This window comes from Cervus elaphus, chromosome 20, assembly GCF_910594005.1.
Source record: "Cervus elaphus chromosome 20, mCerEla1.1, whole genome shotgun sequence".
Lineage (NCBI taxonomy): Eukaryota > Metazoa > Chordata > Mammalia > Artiodactyla > Cervidae > Cervus > Cervus elaphus.
In genome coordinates, this window is record NC_057834.1 from 93032190 (window position 1) to 93054895 (window position 22706).

The following is a 22706-nucleotide window of genomic DNA, read 5'->3' on the forward strand; positions in this document are numbered from 1 at the left end:
AAAATAAAAGGACACACAATAAATTGAGAAAATATAGTTATTATTGACATATAAATTGATACTTTTTGTGTTTTTAATATTTGATAGCCTTCTAAAAATTGATTTTAAAAAAGACACAGTCAAGAGGAAATAATGTGAAAGATTATAACTAGGCTCTTCACAAAGAGGAAGTACAATTGGTTAGTAAACAAAAATTAAGAAGCCTCTAATTATATAGCAGGAAATACAATCAAAAACAAGAAAATAGAGTCTTTACTCATCAAATTTGAAATATTAAAAAAAAAAAAAACAAAGTCATGTATTCTGTCAGCAATGTACAGAATTGGGCTCTCTCATAGGTCACTCTGGAAATGTGAGTTGCTATAATACAACCTTTCTAGAAGATAATATGGTATTAGAATCTGTCTTACGTTTACAAAGTATCTCCATATAAGGATGCACAAACAGGAAATTTTTCATTACAAAAATTGTTTATGATTGGAAACAACTATAAAAATATGAATATCTGTACCCTACAAATAATATTCTATTGATTGCAGTATAAGAGGAAAATTTAATAAGTACAAAAATTAAAGAAAGATAGAGGATCAGGGCACGGGAACAAAGATTGGTATCCTAGCCAACTAAGTTACATGGTTGCATTTTGCTCATCTTGGGAGTGTGTTAACTGAGATATAAACAGTCTTTCTGGTTGAGAGCCCCTTGGACTGCAAGGAGATCCCACCAGTCAATCCTAAAGGAAATCAGTCCTGAATATTCATTGGAAGGACTGATGCTGAAGCTGAAACTCCAATACTTTGGCCACTTGATGCGAAGAGCTGACTTATTTGAAAAGACCCTGATGCTGGAAAAGATTAAAGGTGGGAGGAGAAGGGGATGACAGAGGATGAGATGGTTAGATGGCATCACTGACTCGATGGACCTGAGTTTGACTAAACTCTGGGAGCTGGTGATGGACAGGGAGGCCTGGCATGCTGCGGTTCATGGGGTCTCAAAGAGTTGGACACGACTGAGTGACTGAACGGAACTGAAGTTAAAGAAGAAAATGAGACACAGTAATCTGAAATGGAAATTTGGGAATTTTGAGTTTAAGATACTAGGTTTCAAAATCTAGCTTATCTCTCTGATCCTCCCTTTTCTCATCTGAGAAATGGAGTTCAAATGCTGAAATCACAGGGCTGTTTTGAGAATGAAAGAGATAATTTTAAATCACAGAGTGTATGTCCTGGTAGAGTATACGTGCTTGATTTAGGGAAAGAAGAGCTGTAAACATGTGAAGATTCCCCAGTACCAGCTTCACCAAGACTCATCTCCATATTGAAATAAGTAATTGGCACAGGATCGGGAGAAAAGCTCTGACTCATTGTTCATGCCAAACATGCAGATGAAGAAAAGTGTTATTTTTAATTTAGTTGCTTTGAAATATCGCTGTTGTTTTAGACACTTCCTGAGCATATAAATATTCATGAGTGCAAATCAAATATTTAGTTATCATCCAAATTAAAAGATGCAACACCCCTTAAGAGGAAAGGATGTTTTTAAAAAAAATACTTTTTAAAGTTTTGTAACTTCGATAGTAAATATAAAGCTTCAAAAGTGTATTGAAATGTATGGATCTTAATTATTTTTCAACAGAGAACAAAGAAACTAAGACCAGTTTAAATGTCCCTATTTTCTAGAAGTAATAATACAAGTTAATTCTGTCATGACTTTAGGAAAGCTTTTTCACAAATACCTATTCTCACTCCCAACAATCCACAACCACTGTTAAAAAAGCCTGGAGTTTAAATTTATGTAAAGAATGTATGAGACAGAATCACAAAAGAAATACTGACTCATACAAGTAAGCTTTCTTTACATAGGAAGGGAGGTAAACCTGTACAACTTCCATGAGTTTTTCCCCATGCTTTTTCTATGGAAGTTAATGGTTATATAGAGTTGAGTGAGTGATGATTGGCTGCATGCAAAGTGTAGGAACATTCTTTATTCATATTAGCTGTTTATTGGCACTTTAAAAATTTTTAGTTTAAACTTAGTTGCAGATTTAGAATGACTTTTATAGTAGAGTTTCATGTTAAAGCTTAAATATAATTCTCTGTGAATTTATAAAGTGTTGCATTTGACAGAGCAATCCCAACTTCTAGAAGTTAATCCTAAGTATACCATATATAAACTAGATTACAAAGATATTCATCATAGCCTTTTTTTTATAAGTGAAAATAAGGAATCAACATAAGTATTCCATAATAGAAGATTAGCATGGGGTTTTCCAGGCAAGAATACTGGATTGAGTTACCATTCCCTTCTCCAGAAGATCTTCTTGACCCAGGGATCTAAACTGCGACTCTTGTATCTCCTATGTCTCCTGCATTGGTAGGCAGATTATTTAATACTGAGACACCCTGGAAGGTGTTATCAGACACCTATTCATTGTAATACTATTGTCATCAAAAATGTTGCAAATTAAATGTATTACTTTGAGATGAAGTTTACAGTAATTTAGTAAGTGAAATACGATTCCTTGATGTATGAAATGTCAATATGTTTTAAACACATTCACATACAGACACAAGCAAAAGCACAATGAATAATTATCTAAATGAATCTAGGTAAACATATTGTTCACAGTAATTTTCTTGGGAGATATTTTATATTTTAACAAATATGTTGCTTATCAACATGATCTCATTCTTTTTAAAATCAATACATATATCTTTTTAGTCACAGAAAATGTGGAGTATGTTAGTTGCTCAGTCGTATCCGACTCTTTGTGTCCCCATGGACTGTAGTCTGCTAGGCTCCTCTGTCCATGGAATTCTCCAGGCAAGAATACTGCAGTGGGTAGCCATGCCTTCTCTAGAGGATCTTCCAACCCAGGGATTGAACCCAGATCTCCTGCATTGCAGGCAGATTCTTTACCCACTGAGCCACCAGGGAAGTCCAGTCACACAAAGCAGGATTGCAAAAGTAATAGCTGCTAACATTTGCTGATTGCTTACTGCATGACAGGATCTATTCAAAGCACATGCTGTGTATTTTTTCATTAACACTTTCAACAACATTGTTATATTAGTACTAATTTCAAAAATATTTTACAGGTGACAGATCTTGGGTATGGAGCATGGCCACAGCAAATGTAAGGGTGTCTACCCAGGCAACCTGGCTTCAGAGATAATCCAGAAATTTAGTTTAATTAAATATCTAATGGTCATATGAAGTGGGTATGTGTGTGCATGCGTGTGTGTATGGTAACCTCTTGCTTATTTACCCCAGGGCTCTTGTAGATGTTCCCTGCCAGCCTCTGTGCTCCTATGGTATACACAGCAAACCTTTGTCTTTGAGCCAAATTTCTTTACACTGTTGATTTACTTAAATTTTCTGCCTTTAGACTTTCTAAGTTACTCGAGTATGAGATTGTATTTTTACATCCCCAGCATACAGAAAAATACTTGTCAAATGGAGGGGTCTCAATCAATATTTGTTGAATGAATGAATGAATATGATCCAAACTATCCTTAAGATGTAAAAAATTACATTATATTCCACTTGGCATGATTCATGCATCTCTGTGAGTCTGATATTTCAAAATAATTCATGGCAAGCCCTTCAAATGAGAGGAGAAGAAAGCATGTCTTTGCTTTTCTGTATTCTCTCCTGACTCAAAACAATTGTAAAGTAAAAGCAGCAGGCACACACAGATCATTAATTTAGAAAGAAGGAGCCTTTCAAGATGAAGCACAAAAATACAAGCCTGTCTGAGAAGAAAATTCCGGAGGCAGAAGAAAGAACTATATCTCTTATATTTTTACCAAAGAGAAATTACCCCATTCAAAACTATTTTTTTTTTAATTTTTATTTATTTATTTATTTATTTTGGTCATACATTGATATGAATCAGCCATAGATTTACACAATACAGATGAAATGAGAATGAATTGTGCCAATTCAATGAACCATTTCATGGCAAAGTTGTTAGTAGATTTTAATCAGGTGATGCTTCAATTGTGATGAAGTTTCTGTTTTCATTGTTGCTATTGTTGTTAGCCCCACTTCATAACTTAATTAATAAGCAAGGAAAGATACAAAGTCAAGGTAACTGGGAAACTGAAAATTTAGACAGTGTTTTGATCGTGGATCTACAGTAATAGCATCTCTCACCCCCACTTTGACTTTCTGTAACCAATCTCATTGAGGATTTGGAAGTAGAGAAAAGCAAGTTTTCATTCATCTAGGATAAGTACAAGACAATTGTTTAAATTATTTGAAGTTACATAAAGTAATGTGAATAAAGATGAAGAATCATAGAATGACCAAATTTCAGATGACAGTCAAATTTCACTTTAAAGACTGGGGATATTTACCACTGGTCCTGATTATTTGATTCCTGTTTGAATGAACATGTGAACGCAATGAATAACTGTTCATCTGCTTTATAACAGGAAAGAAAGTTTAAAATTAGCCATCTTTAGTTCTGTCATTTTGATTCTTAAAATAACACAATATAACACCAGTAGTGTATAGAAAAATAAAATACTGCATTCACAAAGTGTAAATTCTAATATAGGGATTAAGAAATATATTGCCAAATAGATTTTGGCCATTAAGACAAGTAAGTGTAGACAGCCTTCGATACTGGCTTGTACATCAGTTTAGTAAAAATTACTTTTGGGTATTCTTAAAGATTTTTGTGTCCTATTCTTATAAAATTGCTTTATGACTAAACTTTCTACTTTAATTATGGTGTGTGTGTGTGATGCCTTTGTTTAGCTGACTCTCTTGCTGAATGTCAAACCTACCTGTTTACCAACATTGTTTCCAGACTTTCAGGGACTATTTTTGGATCTGTTTCAGAATCTATCAAGTGATAACTTGTTCTACCCAGGCTGTAGTTCCTCTGCTTAGAAACATAGCCACCACATGGAACCCATGGCAGTCATTAGTGGCCTTCTTATTCCTTACAAGGTGTTCAATTCAGTTTAATTTAGATGCTCAGTCGTGTCTGACTCTTTGCGACCCCATGAATTGCAGCACGCCAGGCCTCCCTGTCCATCACCAACTCCCGGAGTTTATCCAAACTCATGTCCATTGAGTCAGTGATGCCACCCAGCCATCTCATCCTCTGTCGTCCCCTTCTCTCCTGCCCCCAGTCCCTCCCAGCATCAGGGTCTTTTCCAATGAGTCAACTCTTCCCATGAGGTGGGCAAAGTATTGGAGTTTCAGCTTCAGCATCAGTCGTTCCAGTGAACACCCAGGACTAATCTCCTTTAGGATGGATGGTTTGATCTCCTCACAGTCCAAGGGACTCTCATGAGTCTTCTCCAACACCATAGTTCAAAAGCATCAATTCCTTGGTGCTCAGCTTTCTTCACAGTCCAACTCTCACATCCATAGTATAGAGACCACTTAATTCTGGTTTATAAGGGAAATGTGATCACTGTTTGTTTTAATGCTAGAAGCCTGAACCAGTCACTTCATCTGCTCTGAAGCCATCTGAGCATTTATATTAAGTAAGGATCATAAAAAAAGTACTAGTAAATGTCACAAAGAGGGCCATTTTGTTCAATTTCCTGGGTTTGCTTTAATCAGTTCCACAGAGTGTAATAAGATTTATTAGTGGGCTGTGAGCTCCACTGAAAGTGGCCAGTTCAGAAGGAGAGATCCCTGATAAGTCATTTCAGACACTTAATGTCTCCCCTCATTCACCCTTGGAAGGAGATCAAGGAACATGCCATTTGAGATGCATGACTTGCCGCCCTGGAAAAAAAAATAAGCTTTTGGCAAGAGTAGGATGGAGCAAGGAAGTGTTTAGGCTGCACCCCAGAGATCTATTTTAGCAAAGTCCAGCATCAAGGTGTTACATTTCCCAGCCCACTGTAAACTTTAATGTCTAAAGGAAGTACAGGACTGTATAGCCCCTAAGTGAAAGCTAAAGTTGGACATGCAAGCATACTTATGCGTTCAGTGTGACAACAGAACAGTTTAACAAGCTCTGCCAATGGTGTCCTCAGAAGTCATTTTCTCATGAAAAGAAATACACAATAGTATCCCTTGGTCAACTGGAGTATCTGCATTAATTTTTCCAACTCCAGCTGAAATTTTTGAGTATAGTATGCATCAGGCAGGGCTTTCCAGGGGCGCTAATGGTAAAGAACTCACCCAATGTGAGAATAAGAGATGCGGGTTAGATCCCTGGGTCAGGAAAGTCCTCTGGAGGAGGGCATGGCAACCCACTTTAGTATTCTCACTTGGAAAATCCCATGGACAGAGGAGCCTGTTGGCTACCATCGCAAAGACGTGGACATGACTAGTTAAATTCCTGTGCTATAAATAGTATCTAAGTGGGATCAGTCAAGTAGTTTAACATCTTGCGCCTCTTTTGTATCCCATGCCCAATGTTTTCTTTACCAATTATGGCTACTTCATAATGAAAATAAAATAGATGAAACCAAAATATTTTTGTTGTTAATTGAAAGATGTCCATGGCTTTTAAAAAGAAAATTTCTCTGAAGTTAGCTATGAAAATGCTTCATATACACACTATAAACTCAGTTATCTTTAGTAGTATTTCAGGCCATAATCTTTACAATTTAGGTTTAGAGAATTGCCTTATTTACAATTACAATTCGAGAGAAGAAGGGAGAGATTTATAATATATGTAGTAATTTTTTCCTTTTTTGAATTTTCTACCAATATATGATTTTTCTATACAACATGCCTTGCTGAGTCTGATTCTTGAGGGATTTAGTGTTATTGATAGAAGAAGAAAGAATAGAGTTGGTTATGTGGATAATTTATTTGATTTTCCCATGCTGCATGTTTTTATAAGAAAAACTTAAAAGAAAATTAAACTCATTAAAAAAGCACATAAATTGTTTTTGCAACAAAGCAATTAAGGAAGCCTGCCTATCCAAAGTGATGGGTAATATTCTAAGCACAAAAAGGGCTAAATTGCCTTCTGTTTGAAAATTGTGTGCTATCTCTTGAGGTTTAATAAGAAAGGGATGTTTGGGATTAATATGAAGATTCAGCACCCTCTTTACTTATGAATTACTAAGAATTTGCTACAAGTTTTAAAGTTAGAATCAATTCAAATACATTGCTCTATGAATAATTTTTCTCTAGTCTGTCCCTGAAACTAAGCAAAAATAGTTTAAAGTAAAACATAACAATTAAAACTCAGAGATTACTTTCTATTACTTATGAAGATACAACCAGGGCACAAGGTGTACCTTAACTTTAAAAGTATTCACCAAAATTAAACATAAATGGTTTCAGAAAGTTATTTTCATGTCTCCATACCATTCCCTAGACTGCATTAAGCACATATGATTTATGTCTATTTACATTCAACCAGAAGTAATATACATGGAGGAAAGAACAGAATCGAGACAGAGCATGGCATGTGTGGGTAACTGCATGAAGGCTTTTATTGTTGAAATTTAAACTGTGAAGAATGAAGGGGGTCACATAGAGGAAGTTGATGACAAGCAGAGAGGCCAGGAAATGAACACTTTGACTGGTTATGCTAAAGAATTTGTACATCATCTTGTAGGAATCATCATTCCAATGAAGAACTCTAATCCTAAAATTGATGTGGTCAAATTAGCATGGATGATTTTAAAATATATTTAGAGAATGTAGTTGAGGAAAACAAGAGCTAGACTATAGCTAAAGAGACTGGTTAGGAGACTATTACAGTAGTATAGAATTGTAATGAGTACAGCCTGAGCTAGGATAATAATAATAAGGATAAAAGATCAAATTCAAAATATACACAGAGAGTAAAATTGGAACAATACGGTCATGGGGTGAGGGAAGCAGTGGATTCTAAATTCCTGTTTTGGTAAAGAAGAGAATCCTGTAAATATCAATTGAGGAATATGAGAGTAAATTAAAGATCCAGCAGAGCCTTCATTTAATGCTTGATCAGCTTGAACGTAAGAAAGTCCAGAATCTTCACCCCATCTTGGGAACTCTGAAAAGGTTATTTCATGTCCAAAGTTATATGGGTCAGAAGATGCCTTCATGTACCTGCACTGAAGCCCAGTTTCACCCGATGTCCAATCCTGTTTTCTCTCCCTCCCTTTCCTTAGACGTTGATCCCAAGAGTACAGTCAGCTCTCTGTACTTACAGGTTTCTCATCTGTGGATTCAACCAAATATTGATCAACAATATGCTAGAAAATATGTTTTCTTCTTAGATAAAAATACAGAATCTGAGGAGAAGGCTCCTTTCCAACTATCAATCCTGCTTAAATGACTGTCAGTTCTCGTTTGATCAAGAGGATCAACCGAAAGTGTCATAGATATGAAAATACCTCATATTACCAATGAACCGCTGGAAACTCCTTTCTTCTGATACCTTGTTACGTGGAAAAATTAAATTTTACATAGGTAAAGCTGCTGTCTTTAGGTTCTTTTCTACGTATAGTCAAAATTACAGTATATTATATTGTGGTGAAAATGTGTATATATGTTGATATTGGAGATCTATTAATATTGTGGCAATTGATTTCCACCTGTGCTTTGAATGTGGTGTTTAATAAACCATCTTGATTAGAACTTCAGAGACCTTCCTTAATTTTAGTATTTGTTGATTTTTACCTTTATGTATCACTAATCATTTTTTGATCTTGGTAATAGTTTCTTTCTCCCATATTTGTGTGCTATGACTTACTTTAGTCTTCTGTGATGGTTACATTTATGTGTCAGTTGTCCAGAACATGAGATGTCTAGATTCTGTTTAAATGTTACTTCTGTGGATCTGTGAGGGCAGAAGAGATTAGCATATGAACTGGTGGACTGAGCAAAGTAGTTGTCCTCCCAAGTTTGGCTGGGCATTTTCTTATTCTGTTGAAGATTTGAATATAATAAAAAGGCAGAGGAAAGCTGCATTTGTTCTCTGCCTGATTTTTGAGCTGGAACATCAATCTTCACTTGCCACTGGCATTGCTAAGTTCTCAGGCCTTCAGACTTGAATTGAAATCTATACCATTGACTCTAAGTTCTAAGTTCTAAGACTTTCTAACTACCCCATTACTGTCCTGGGTCTCCAGCTTGTAATGACAGATTGTAAGACCTCTCAGCTTTTATAACAATGTGAACCAATTCCTTATAATAAATCTCATTATATATAGATTTATTATACATAAACTATAAGTATGGTATATTTAATTATATGCAAGTTAATCAAATCTATAAATATATAGACATATATCTACATATGTCATAGTTAGATCCCTCTTTATATGTGTATACATATATACATACATATCTTTATAAAAATATCTATCTTTACCATTAAATATATTCTATTGATTGTCTTTCTCTGGAGAACTTTAATAGAGTTTTCTTAAAAATTCACTAATATTACATTTATTATATTCTTAATTACTTTTTCAATGTTTTTGTACAACTGATGGTATTCTTTTTGTTTTATTTTTCTTTTTAATGCTGTCCTGTCATGGATTTATAATTTTTTAAGTATATTGTTCTGCCATTTAAGATGATACATACACAGAATGAAGAAAGAAATCATACTTCCTATTTCTGGACCTATTGTAAATGTATAGAGGTCGAGACTTCATGGTTTTAACTTGCAATTACATAAAATATAACAAAGCAACAAAATAAAAAGCTCATAAAAAACTCACACATATAATTTATTTTCAATAAAAGTGGCCATGTAATTCAATAAGGAAAGTCTTTTCATCATATGATGGAAAAATTGCAAATAAAATGCCCCTCAAAATGAATCTCAATCCTTACCTTAAATAATTTATAGTACAATAATTAACTGAAAAGAGAGATGGCATCAGTGGTAAAGAATCTGCCTGAATGCAGGAGCTGTAAGAGAAGTGGGTTTGATCTCTAGGTTGGGAAGATCCTCTGGAGTAGGAAGTGGCAACCCACTCCAGTATTCATGCCTGTAAAATTAAATGGACAAAAGAATCTAGTGGGCTACAGTCTGTGGGGCCTCAAAGAGTCAGACATGACTGAGTGACTGAGCACATAGCCATAAGTGGAAGAGTTAAAACTACAAAATGTGAAGAATAATCCTTATGTTGGACTTCCCTGGTGGCATACGGGGCATGGATTCATTTCCTGTTCTGGGAAGATTCCACATGGAGCAATTAAGCCCATATGCCACAACTACTGAGCCCACGCTCTACAGTCAGAAAGCCACAACTACTGAAGCCCGCGTGCCTAGAACCTGTGCTCAGCAAGGAGAGAAGCCACCGAAGTGAGAAGCCCACACACCACAATGAAGAGGAGCTCTGCTAGCCACAACTGGAGAAAGCCTGCCTACTGCGACACAGACAGAGTGCAGCCCCAAAAGCAAACTTTTCCAAACAAGATCTAGAACTAACACACAACAATATTAAAAGATGCTTAATACCATTAGTCATTGAATGTGAAAGTGAAGTCGCTCAGTTGTGTCCGACTCTTTGCGACCCCGTGGACTGGTGGCCTACCAGGTTCCTCCGTCCATGAGATTCTCCAAGCAAGAATACCAGAGTGGCTTGCCATTTCCTTCTCCAGAGGATCTTCCCGACCCAGGAATCTAACCCTGGTCTCCAGCATTGCAGGCAGACGCTTTAACCTCTGAGTCACCAGGGAAGCCCTAGGAAATGCAAATGAACAAAACAATGTAATATCATTAATCTCTTTTAGAATGATTTAAAATTAAAAGACTGAAGATACCAAATGCTCTTAAGGATATGGAATAATTGAAATTCCCACCTGGTTATAGTAGCAATGCAAAATTACAAAGCAACTTTGGAAAACAGTTTGGAAGTTTCTTATGAAATTAAATATATCACCTATCATTCAATCCAACATGCCCAGTTGTGGTTTTTACCCTTCAAATGTAAACCTGTATCTGCAAAAGGACCTTTTCCTGGTGGCTCCGGTGGTAAAGAATCTGCCTGCAATGCAGGAGACCTAGGTTCTGTCCTTAGGTTGGGAAGATCCCTTGGAGAAGGAAATGAGAACCCACTCCATTACTCTTGCCTGGAGAATTTCATGGACAGGGGAGCCTGATGGGCTACAGTCCACAGGGTCACAAAGAGTTGGAAATGACTGAGCAGCTTTCATTTTCCACTTTTCATAGAAAAGATAGGTTTCCTAGGTGGCACTAGTGATAAAGAACCCACTTGCCAATGCAGGAGACAGAAGAGATTTGGCTCTATCCCTGGGTTGGGAAGAACCCTTGGAGGAGGGCATGACAACCCACTCCAGTATTCTTGCCTGGAGAATCCCCATAGACAGAGGAGCCCGGCAGGCTACATAAAATCGATGGGGTTGCAAAGAGTTCAACATGACTGAAGCAACTTAGCACAAACCCATAGAAAAGATAAAAAAAGCCAAAACCAAAAACAAAACCCTATGGGCAGAAAACAAAGGAATTGTTACCAGGGACCGTGGGAATGGAGAAAGGACAGACTATACAAAAAGCCACAGGTAAATTTGGGGGGCAGTAAAAATATTTTATATTTTAATGTGACATGAACTCACAACTGGATGTATTTGTCAAAACTTAACAAACTGTACATTTTAGGATCACATTCACCAAGCCATAAATTAATATACATCATAGTTTTAAAATAAATTGTATGTTTTGCATATTATCAATTGATTTCATAACATATCTATCTAATAAGTACCTAGTACTTTTCTAAAGCATCAAGAATACATTTTTTTCTTCAAAAAATCTTTTATTAAAAGAAAATATATGTTAATTAATCATTCCTAAATAATAGCTGCTTTTACAATGATTATACTTTCTGCTTTTAAAATGTATTTCTACCAATCAATTCTGAAGTGTAGGAAGCTAAGAACAATGCACATATAAATTTGCTTTGTAATACATAGCGAGTTTGGTTTTGTAAAAGTTTTAATCTCATGAGGTATGTCTGGTTGTAAGCCTATGTATTCCTAAAAACTCAAGTAGAGAAGCCCCTGCACCCAGCAAAGGGATCAAATGTACTTCTGTTCTTCTCTGACTCATGACAGAATTTTCAGAGTGCAAGTCTGAAAATTCCTGTATTTGTTTCCTAATTAAGTGGAAATCACTTATTACAGGATTCCTGTGTTAAAGGGTAATGAAGCATAACAGCAAAACAGAACAAAAATATTCATTTTGGTAAAAAAATAAATTATAATGCCTATATTTTAAGAAATTGAAAACATACATAAATATGAACAGCATTTTGGGAGAGATAACTCTGTTTTTATCTTGGATTTGAAACAGATTTTTCTGTATCAATTCTCTAAAATATATGCAACTGTTTACCTCCTTCACAGATACTTATATTGCCATATGAATTATTTTTAAACAATCCAGTTTCTAGGTCATTTGAAAGGACCAATCCTACAAAAGAGATCATATTGCAAAGACAATGAATCTGATAAAGAAAAATAATTTATCTTATGGTATTATATTTCTGTACTATTAAAATTAACTTACAAAATAATATAAAAGCTAGGAATACTGGATGAAAGGAATTTATTAAATAGAGAATATTTACAAAATATCTTTCTTCAGAGAGTTTCAATGTTCACATACATTATCTCATATTTGATAATGCAAGATGAATAATACCATATTAAAATTATGGCTGGGATTAAGTAGGAGCACCCTTAGGAAGTCAAGGAGGCTGCAAAATATGATAAGACCATATTTTATAAGGGCTCCTATTTTACTAAAAATTAGTTTGAAATCTTCTTCAGTGTGGTCACAGAAAAAAAATTACTCTGAGATTAAAAAGAGATCTGCTAAAGAAGAAATAATATATTTATTCTCTATATTCATTTTGTGATACAGAAGACATTACTCTATTTTATGCTTATATTACACAATTAAATTTCATTATAAAAACAGGATTAAAGAGAACTTTGTAATTTAAAAACACACATATATGAATTTTTATAATAAAACACTTGCTGGATGATAGCTTTCCTATGCTTCTAGATCATTAAATATCAAAATTTTAGTCTTGTTTTTAAGGCTAAATCAAAAGAATTTAGAATTTAATCCCTAAAACATCTGTAATTTATTCTGCTATCTACAGTGCTTGGCACTGATTACCTCTATTCAGAGTAGGTATGTAAATGTTTGCAAAACACGAAAATGAGAGTTGCAGGTGTGCAACTTGATAGTAGTGGGCACTCTAATTTCACCATAACTAGTAGAGTAAAACAGTATAAAACCAAAGCCCACCAGAAAATATTAAAATAGATAAAAACTTTATTGTAGTAATTTTTCATCCAGTTTACAAGAAATCATTCATTTATTTAAATGTAGTAGTTTTACTGCAATTACTTTTTTTGCCAATCACCACACTGATGCATCACTTCATAAAGCAAAAATCATAACAGTCAAACCAATATGGATATTTCTCTTTCTGTACATGACTGCTTATTGCTCTTTGAATGCAAAGTTACTTTGATGTAATTTACTAAAATTGATCTTCATTTTTCTTCTAGCACTTCACAGTAAAATGAATACCTCCTGTTAAATCCAATTCCAATTTAATGCCAACGTAGAATTATTTCTATTTTAACAGTGCTATCTTGACTCCTATGAGTCAATTAATTTCCTAAGTAATTCTATGAAATGATTTTTTATTAAGACTATTAAATAATATTAATATAGATGGACAATTAAGAGATACTTTAAAATGGTTTTGTAAAATTCTAAACTATTTAGATACAATTTGGAAAGATTGCCATGATAAAATATAATGCCTTCCTAACTATTCACTGTAAGCTCCAGAATATTGTGCTTAATTTTTCTCAATTCAGGATTTCTAAAATTCATAAAAATAAATACTGAAATGTATAGAACAGAGTGAGAAACTATGTTTTTTGTCTGAGTTTTTTAAAAAAAATTATTGGAATATAGTTGATTTACAATATCAATATACAGTTGGTATTGCTATACAGTAGGTCCTTGTTGGTTATCTATCTTATACACAGTAGTGTGTATATGTTCATTCCAAGGTCCTGATTTATCCCTCCCCCTCCCATGTTTCCCCTTAGGTAACCATAAGTTAAAAGTGAAGTCGTGTCTGACTCTTTGCAATCCCATGGACTATAGCCTACCAGGCTTTCCTGTCCATGGGATTTTCCAGGCAAGAGTAACAGAATAGGTTGCCATTTCCTTCTCCAGGAGATCTTCCTGATCCAGGGATCAAACCCTGGTCTCCAGCACTGCAGGCAGATGCTTTACCCTCTGAGCCACCAAGGAAGTCCTAGGTAACCACCAGTTTGTTTCAATATCTATGTGTCTGTTTCTGTTTTGTAAATAAGTTATTTGTATCATTTAAAAAATTAGGTAATATGTATGAGCCATATCTTATGATATTTGTTATTCTCTTCCTGACTTCAGCTAGAATGATAATCTCTAGGTCCATCCATGTTGCAGCAAATGGCATTATTTTATTCTTTTTTGTATCTGAGTAGTATTCTAGTGCATATATGTACCATATCTTTTTTATCTACTCCTCCTCTGTTGATGAACTTTTATAAACATTTAGGTTGCTTCCATTTCCTGGCTATTTTAAATGGTGCTGCAATGAATATTCAGTAACATAATTCTTTTTGAATTATGGTTTTCTCCAGATATAAGCCCAGCAGTGGGATTGATGCATCATGTGGTAGCTCCTTTTTAGTTTTTAAGGTACCTCCAAACCAATCTCCATGTTTGTTATACCAATTTACATTCCTACCAACAATGTAGGTATTGTTGTTCTTCACACAACAATGTTCTTCACACCCTCTCCAGCATTAACTGTTTGTGGACTTTTTAATGATGGTCATTCTGACTGATGTGAGGTGGTATTTCAACATAATTTTGATTTACAAATCTCTGATAATTAGTGATGTTGAGCATCTTCTGATGTACCTTCTGGCCATCTGAATGTCTTGAGAAAAAACAGTTTTAAAAAGTTAATTTATTTATAACCAGAAAGTTTGCAAAGAAATTTAATATGGAGAACAAATACACTTGTTTTTCTTCTTTTTTCCTGTATGGTCTTCTCTGATGGCTCAGCTGGTAAATAATCTTCCTGCAATATGCAAGACCTGGGTTTGATCCCTGGATTGGGAAGATCCACTGGAGAAGGGAACAACTACCCACTCCAGTATTCTGGCCTGGAGAATTCCATGGACTGTATAATCCATGGGCTCACAAAGGGTCAGACATAACTGAACCATTTTCACTTTCACTTTTCATTTTTCCTGTACATAATACATTTGATAATACTAGTGATGGGATAAGCAATATAATATATATTTATCTGTATAATGATATTGAATTTTTATTTTTGAAAAATTTTTGGCAGAAAATCAAATTATATTATTCATTTGTATTTATTTCAATCAAAGTTTCACATGCATGTGGCTTTAAACAACTATATAAATGATTCTGGCTAAAATTAAATGTCTACTATAATATTTCTTTCCTGCTCAATAGAGCAGAAAATTCTGAAGAAAATACAAAAAGTAATTAGCCAAGAGAGAAGATTCTGGGATGATGGTGTCATAGGAAGCATCAGGAATTTGTCTCCCCATCTAAATAATAATCACACTGGCAGAATTTGCCTGATGTATAGTTGTCGTCCAGTCACTAACTTCATGTCCAACTCTGCAACTCCATGGACTATAGCATGCCAGGTTTCCTTGTCCTTCACTATCTCCCAGAGTTTGCTCAAACTCATGTCCACTGAATTGGTGATGCCATCCAACCATCTCATCCTCTATTGCCCTTTTTTCCTCCTTCCCTCAATCTTTTCCAGCGTCAGGGTGTTTTTGGATCAGGTGCCAAAGTATTGGAGCTTCAGCTTTAGCATCAGTCCTTCCAATGTGTATTCAGGATTGATTTCCATTAGGATTGACTGGTTTGATCTCATTGCTATCCAAAGGACTCTCAAAAGTCTTCTCCAGCATCGCATTTCAAAAGCATCAATTATTTGGTGCTCAGTCTTCTTTATGGTCCAACTCTACATCCACACATGACTACTGGAAAAACCATAGCTTTGACTATATGGATCATTGTTGGCAAGGGATGTCTCTGCTTTTTAATACACTGTCTAGGTTTGTCATAGCTTTTCTTCTGATTTCATGGTGGCAGTCACCATCCACAGTTGTTTTGGAGTCCAAGAAAAGAAAATCTGCCACTATTTCCATTGTCCCCATCTATTTGCCATGAAGTGATGGGACCAGATGCCATGATCTTAGTTTTTTTCCTGATGTGACCATTTTGTAATTCTGGAGTGTATAGAAGGTTTACATTTTGCAGGGAAGGCTTGGAGGGTAACTTGAGACTAATTTCTGTTAATTTTAGCTTTTAACACATTAGTAGCTACCCTTATTCCACCCCAGACCTATGGTAGGTAGTTGGGCACATATTCCTTGAACAGCTTACACACAGCTTGCAAGGGGTAATGTTTGAAAAATAGAACCTATCAAATAAGTAGAACCTGTGCTTTGATTGCTGCTTCTGATCACAAAGGTACGGACTGCAAGCCCAGTGTACATTGTTATTACTCTTCCTGCCATGTTGCAAACTCCTCCCTCTATAGCTGAAATAACTTCTAGGGAATTTAAAGTTCCAGTGCCTTTTCTCTCCATCCTCTATGTTTTTAAAAACTTTTTTTCCCCTTCTTTGTGAGTCAGATTTTAAAGACTAGGTTATACAGAAGCAAATATATAAACAGAGAAAATGAGGAAATAATCATGCAAGCCCAGGAAAAGGTGCAGACTTAGAAAAGACAAAAGACTACCTTACTTTTACACCTCAGCTGATTCTTATTTACTACAGAGACAGCTTACAGTAACACAAAATAAAGATATTAGAATTTTAAAAAGCAATAACAAAAAACAGCAAACCTTGTTGAATAAGAAGAATCTGATTTCCAGAGTTAGCTTGTTATTAAATATAAATGTCCAGTTTTCAACAAAAAGCCACAAGGTATTCTATAAAGTAGAAAATTATAGTACAAACAAAGGAAAAAAATATATTTAGATAACCAATAGAAACCTGAAAAAAGCCTGCCAGCAGATCTATTTCAGAAGAACTTTAAAACAGCTGTCTTGACAATGTTTAAATAAACAAAAAAATATGTAAGTAAGTTAGAGAATGATTAATAAGCAAAGTGGAAATATCAATGAGGAGAAAATATTGCAAATGAAAAAATCTAGACTTGAAAAGTACAATCTCTAAAATTAAAATTTTATTAGAGGGATTTGAGTACAGATTTGTCCAAGCAGAAGAAATAATCATTGAACTTGAAGATATAAAATGGAAATTATTCATTATAAGGAATATAAAAAAGACTGAAAAAATAATCAGAGTCCAAGAAAATCATGGAACACAATCAGACAGATCCAAATATTCACTGTGGGAACTCTAGAGAGAAAAGATAGAGGAAAAAAATGCTTGTAAACTTCCCAGACTTAATAAGAGACATAAATAAAAATATCAAAGAAATTCAACAAATTCCAAATACTATTAACTCCAAAAGGAACACACCTAGACATTTTAGTCAACCTTTAGAAACTGAAAGAAAGAAAAAGAAAGTCTTGTAATCAGCAAGAGAGAAATGACTTATCACATACAAGAAATTCTCAAAATATTATAAGCAGATTTCTCATCAAAAATAGTGAGGTTAGAGATAAGTGGACCAATATATTCAAAGTGCTAAAAAAAAAGTTAGCCAAGAATCCTATATCCCTTAAAAATGTTCTTCAAGAGTTACAGAGAATAAGTGATTACCTAATTAAATAAAAGCTGAGATTTCTTGCCACTAAACCTGCCCTCTAAAAATGTTCAAGAGAATTCTTCAGGGTGAAATAAAAAGACACTAGACAATAACTTGAAATCATATGAAGAAATAGAGAACTCAATAAACTTAAAAACATGAAAAATGCATTAAATTTGTAAAATACATAAAGCTAGTAATATCGTAATAATATTTTCAATTCTACTATGTTTTGAATGTGATCTCAGAGACTTTTATATATATATATATATATATATATGTATATATATATATATATGTATAAATCCTCTAAATGCTAATACTATTGTAACTTTGGTTTATAACTCTATTTTGCTTTCTGCATAATTTAAGAGATTAAAGTTTAAAATAATTATTAGTTTATGTTTTGGGACACATAATGTATAAAGACATAATATTGTGACATCAATAACCAAAGACGTGTGGACAGAGCTGTAAAGGAGTAATGTTTTTGTATGTTATTGACGTTAAGATGCTAATTATTCAAATTAGTGTGTTATAAACTTAGGTTAGATGTAATCTCCATGGAAACCCCCAAAATAGCTGTAGAATATATACAAACGGAAATAAAAAGGAATTTAAATATTTTCTTACAAAAAATTAGTTAAACCCCAAAATGTTTATAATGCCAAAAATGGGGAACAAAATGTATAGGGCATATAAAAAATAGGAAATGACAGAAGCAATTCTTTCCTCACTGGTGATCACTTTAACCATTAAAGGATTAAACTCTCCAATCAAAAAAACAAGAGAATGACAAAATGGATGAAACATGATTTGATTTTATAGTATCTACAAGAGTCACTTTAGATCTAAACATGAATAGATTGAAAGTAAAGAGATGGTAAGCAATATTCCATGCAATAGTTCCATGAAAAGAGAACAATAGGGGCTTTACTAATATCAGAAAAAAAAATAGATTTTTAAATAAAAAAATAGGAGATATGGGGACAATAGATATTTAATAAAAGGTTTAATGCAGTCAGCAGATTTAACAATTATAAATATTTATGTATCTAGTAACATACCATCAAAATATATAAAGCAAAAAAAAAAATAATGGTAGTACTTAAGGGACTAAACAATTCTACAAAAATGGTTGGAGATTTCAATATTCAACTCTCAATAATTATAGAACAACCAGACAGAAGATAAGTAAGTAAACAGAGGAACTAAATAATACAAAAAACCAACTAAATCCTATAAACATATAGAGAATACTGTACCCAATAATAAAAGCATACAAATTCTTCTCAAGAGCACATGAGACATTTTTCATGATAGACCATATATTAGGCTACAAATCAGAATTAAATAGACTTTAAAAATTATTGAATAAAGAAAGTAACTTCCCAACTACAGCTGGATAAAGTTCAAATTCAATAATAACAAGTAAACTGGGAAATTTGCAGACTGGTGGACATTAAGCAATGCAGTCAATCAGTGAATAAAAGAAAAAGTTACAAGGGAAACAATTATCTGAGGACTATTAAAAGTACTCAAAAACACATGTATCATGAAGGGTAGTGAAAACTTGGACAAACAATTATCATAGAATAAAAATTACTTCTGTTGCCCCTATACTTCTTTATCTCTGGTGGTTTTGGACTGAGGTTTTGCCACAGTCATGTTGCTTCTTGGTGACACAGTAGCCAAAACTCTAATATAGAACAAATTTTCTAGCCAGCAAAAATGGAAAGATGGCCACTGCATGGCAAGGAGTGTGGGGAACTCTGAGAGAGATAGCGAGCTGAAAAAGATCTTTTAATTATGTACGTAAATCTATAGGTCTTATCTTGGGGTTTTATCAGAACTATTTCTCAACAAAAATTATGAAGTCCAGGAATGAAGGCTTGATGAAGTCCTGAATAAAGGAAAACTAAGAAAATTTTCTTCCATTGAGATTGTTCTAAAAGAAAAACTAAAGAATATAATTTAGGATAAAGGGAAAAATATCAGAGAGTTACTTGGAAATTTGAGAATGATGGAAGAGCAACAGAAAGAGTAAATCTTTGGGTATATATAAAAATAAAAATTACAATGGGTAAATAAATAATACCTAAAAAATTCATATAATCAAACACAAGCCACAAATGTAAGACCAAAGGAAAAGCAAAACAGAGTGGACAAACAGAAAAAAAAAAGTACAATGAGAGCACTATATTGAACCTCAAAAAAAATTAAGTGAAATCTAAATAATTTTAAAAAATTGAAAGAGACTGTCCAATTGTGATTTTGAAAACAACACCAACCACCTGATGTCCATAAGAAATTTACTTTAAATAAAAATTAAAAATAAAATTATAGAAAACCATGTACACCAACACCAAGAGAAAGCTGGAGAGGTTGCATTAATATAAAATAATGTATATTTCATTAAAAATAATATAACCAGGGATAAAAATGACACAATAATCCTAAATGTATATACATCAAGCAACAGAGCTCCAAAAATGCTTGAAACAAACACTGACCAACAGTACTAAAACGTGAAGTCCATCACATCACAAATGTAGTTCTCGACTTTAACAGTCTTTTCTCAGTAATAAACAAAGCAAATAATCAGAAAATGAGTAAAGGTATCCAAGACCTGAACAATATTTTCAACCAAATTTATCTAATTGACAGTTATGAAGAGTATTTCATCCACATGTAATAGAATACACTTTTTTTTTTTTCAAGAGCACACGGAACCCTAAAAAAAAAAAAAAAAAAAAAAAAACCTAGACAATAAGACAACATCAACAGATTCAACAGATTGTAGGTAATAAAAAATATCTGACCATAACAGAATTAAAATGACCTGTGAAAAAAATGCCATATTTGATGGGATAAAAAGTGAGAGGGAAGGAAGAAAATGGAGGCAATATTTTTCTAGATTTCCTTCTCAATGCATATTTCTTCTAGTGTAGGAAAGATAAAGGGGATACAGTGTGATATTAATAGAAAATATTTCCTTCCTTATTCATTTCCTTCCTTCCTTTCCTTTCTCATTTACTTATTGTTTCCTAGTGTGTGTTTACTGAATTGTAGGAAATGCTAGTCATGTCTCCGTGTCTACTAGCTCAATTCTGTATACATAGTATACTAAATATCCAAGCTGAGAAGGGATGACAAAAGTAAACAAACATATGACATTTTATGTATAATTTCTTGGGAAGGCTTTTGCCAGAATGTAGAGCATCTGCTTCAATCAAGCTTTGATTTTTTTAAGGTTCAGTTCAGTTCAGTTCAGTCTCTCAGTCGTGTCTGACTCTTTGCAACCCATGAATCGCAGTACCCCACGCCTCCCTGTCCATCACCAGCTCCTGGAGTTTACTCAAACTCATGCCCATCGAGTCGGTGATGCCATCCAGCCATCTCATCCTCTGCCGTCCCCTTCTCCTCCTGCCCCCAATCCCTCCCAGCATCAGGGTCTTTTCCAATAAGTCAACTCTTCACATGAGGTGGTCAAAGTATTGAAGTTTCAGCTTCAGCATCAGTCCTTCCAATGAACAGCCAGGACTTATCTCCTTCAGGATGGACTGGTTGGATCTCCTTACAGTCCAAGGGACTCTCAAGAGTCTTCTCCAACACCACAGTTTAAAAGCATCAATTTTTCAGCACTCAGTTTTCTTCACAGTCCAACTCTCAGATCCATACAGGACCACTGGAAAAACCATAGCCTTGACCAGATGGGCCTTTGTTGGCAAAGTAATGTCTCTGCTTCTTACTATGCTTCCTAGGTTGGTCATAACTTTCCTTCCAAGGAGTAAGTGTCTTTTAATTTCATGGCTGCAATCACCAAGTGCAGTGATTTTGGAGCCCCCAAAAAAAGTCTGACACTGTGTTTCCACTGTCTCCCCATCTATTTCCCATGAGGTGATGGGACCAAATGCCATGAGATTAGTTTTCTGAATGTTAGGCTTTAAGCCAACTTTTTCGCTCTCCTCTTTCACTTTCATAAAGAGGCTTTTTAGTTCCTCTTCACTTTCTGCCATAAGGGTGGTGTCATCTGCACATCTGAGGTGATTGATATTTCTCCCAGCAATCTTGATTCCAGCTTGTGCTTCTTCCAGCCCAGCGTTTCTCATGATGTACTCTGCATATAAGTTAAATAAGCAGGGTGACAATATGCATCCTTGACATACTCCTTTTCCTATTTGGAACCAGTCTATTGTTCTATGTCCAGTTCTAACTGTTGCTTCCTGACCTGCATACAGGTTTCTCAAGAGGCAGGTCAGGTGGTCTGGTATTCCCATCTCCTTCAGAATTTTCCACAGTTTATTGTGATTCACATGGTCGAAGGCTTTGGCATAGGGCACATAATTTTCTCATGTTTTATGTGTACTGTCTATGATTTTTGAAAAAGTTTTACAGTTATGTGAGTACCACCACAATTAAGATGTAGAACATTTTAATAAACCAAGAAAAGCTTTGTGTGCTTATTTGCATTAAGTTCTTCCCACCCTTGCCCTTGGCAAATACTAATCTGTTTTACATAGGAGGATGGGTAGCTTTTGTATGCATTTATTTATATCTTTTCTTCTTTTTTTATAATTTTTATTCATTAACATTGTTGTATTAGTTTCATATGTACAGCAAAATGACCCAGTTATACATATACAGGTATCTATTCTTTTTCAAATTATTTTCCCAATTAAGTTATTACAGAATCTTGAGCTGAATTTCCTCTAAATAAATAGGTCCTGGTCATTTATCTATTTTAAATATAGTAGTTACTCGGTGGACATGGGTTTGGGTGGACTCCGGGAGTTGGTGATGGACAGGGAGGCCTGGTGTGCTGTGGTTCATGGGGTCGCAAAGAGTCGTACATGACTGAGTGACTGAACTGATATGTCAATCTCAAACTCCCAATCTATCCCTTCCCCCTACCTTTCCTCCCAATAACCATAGTTTACT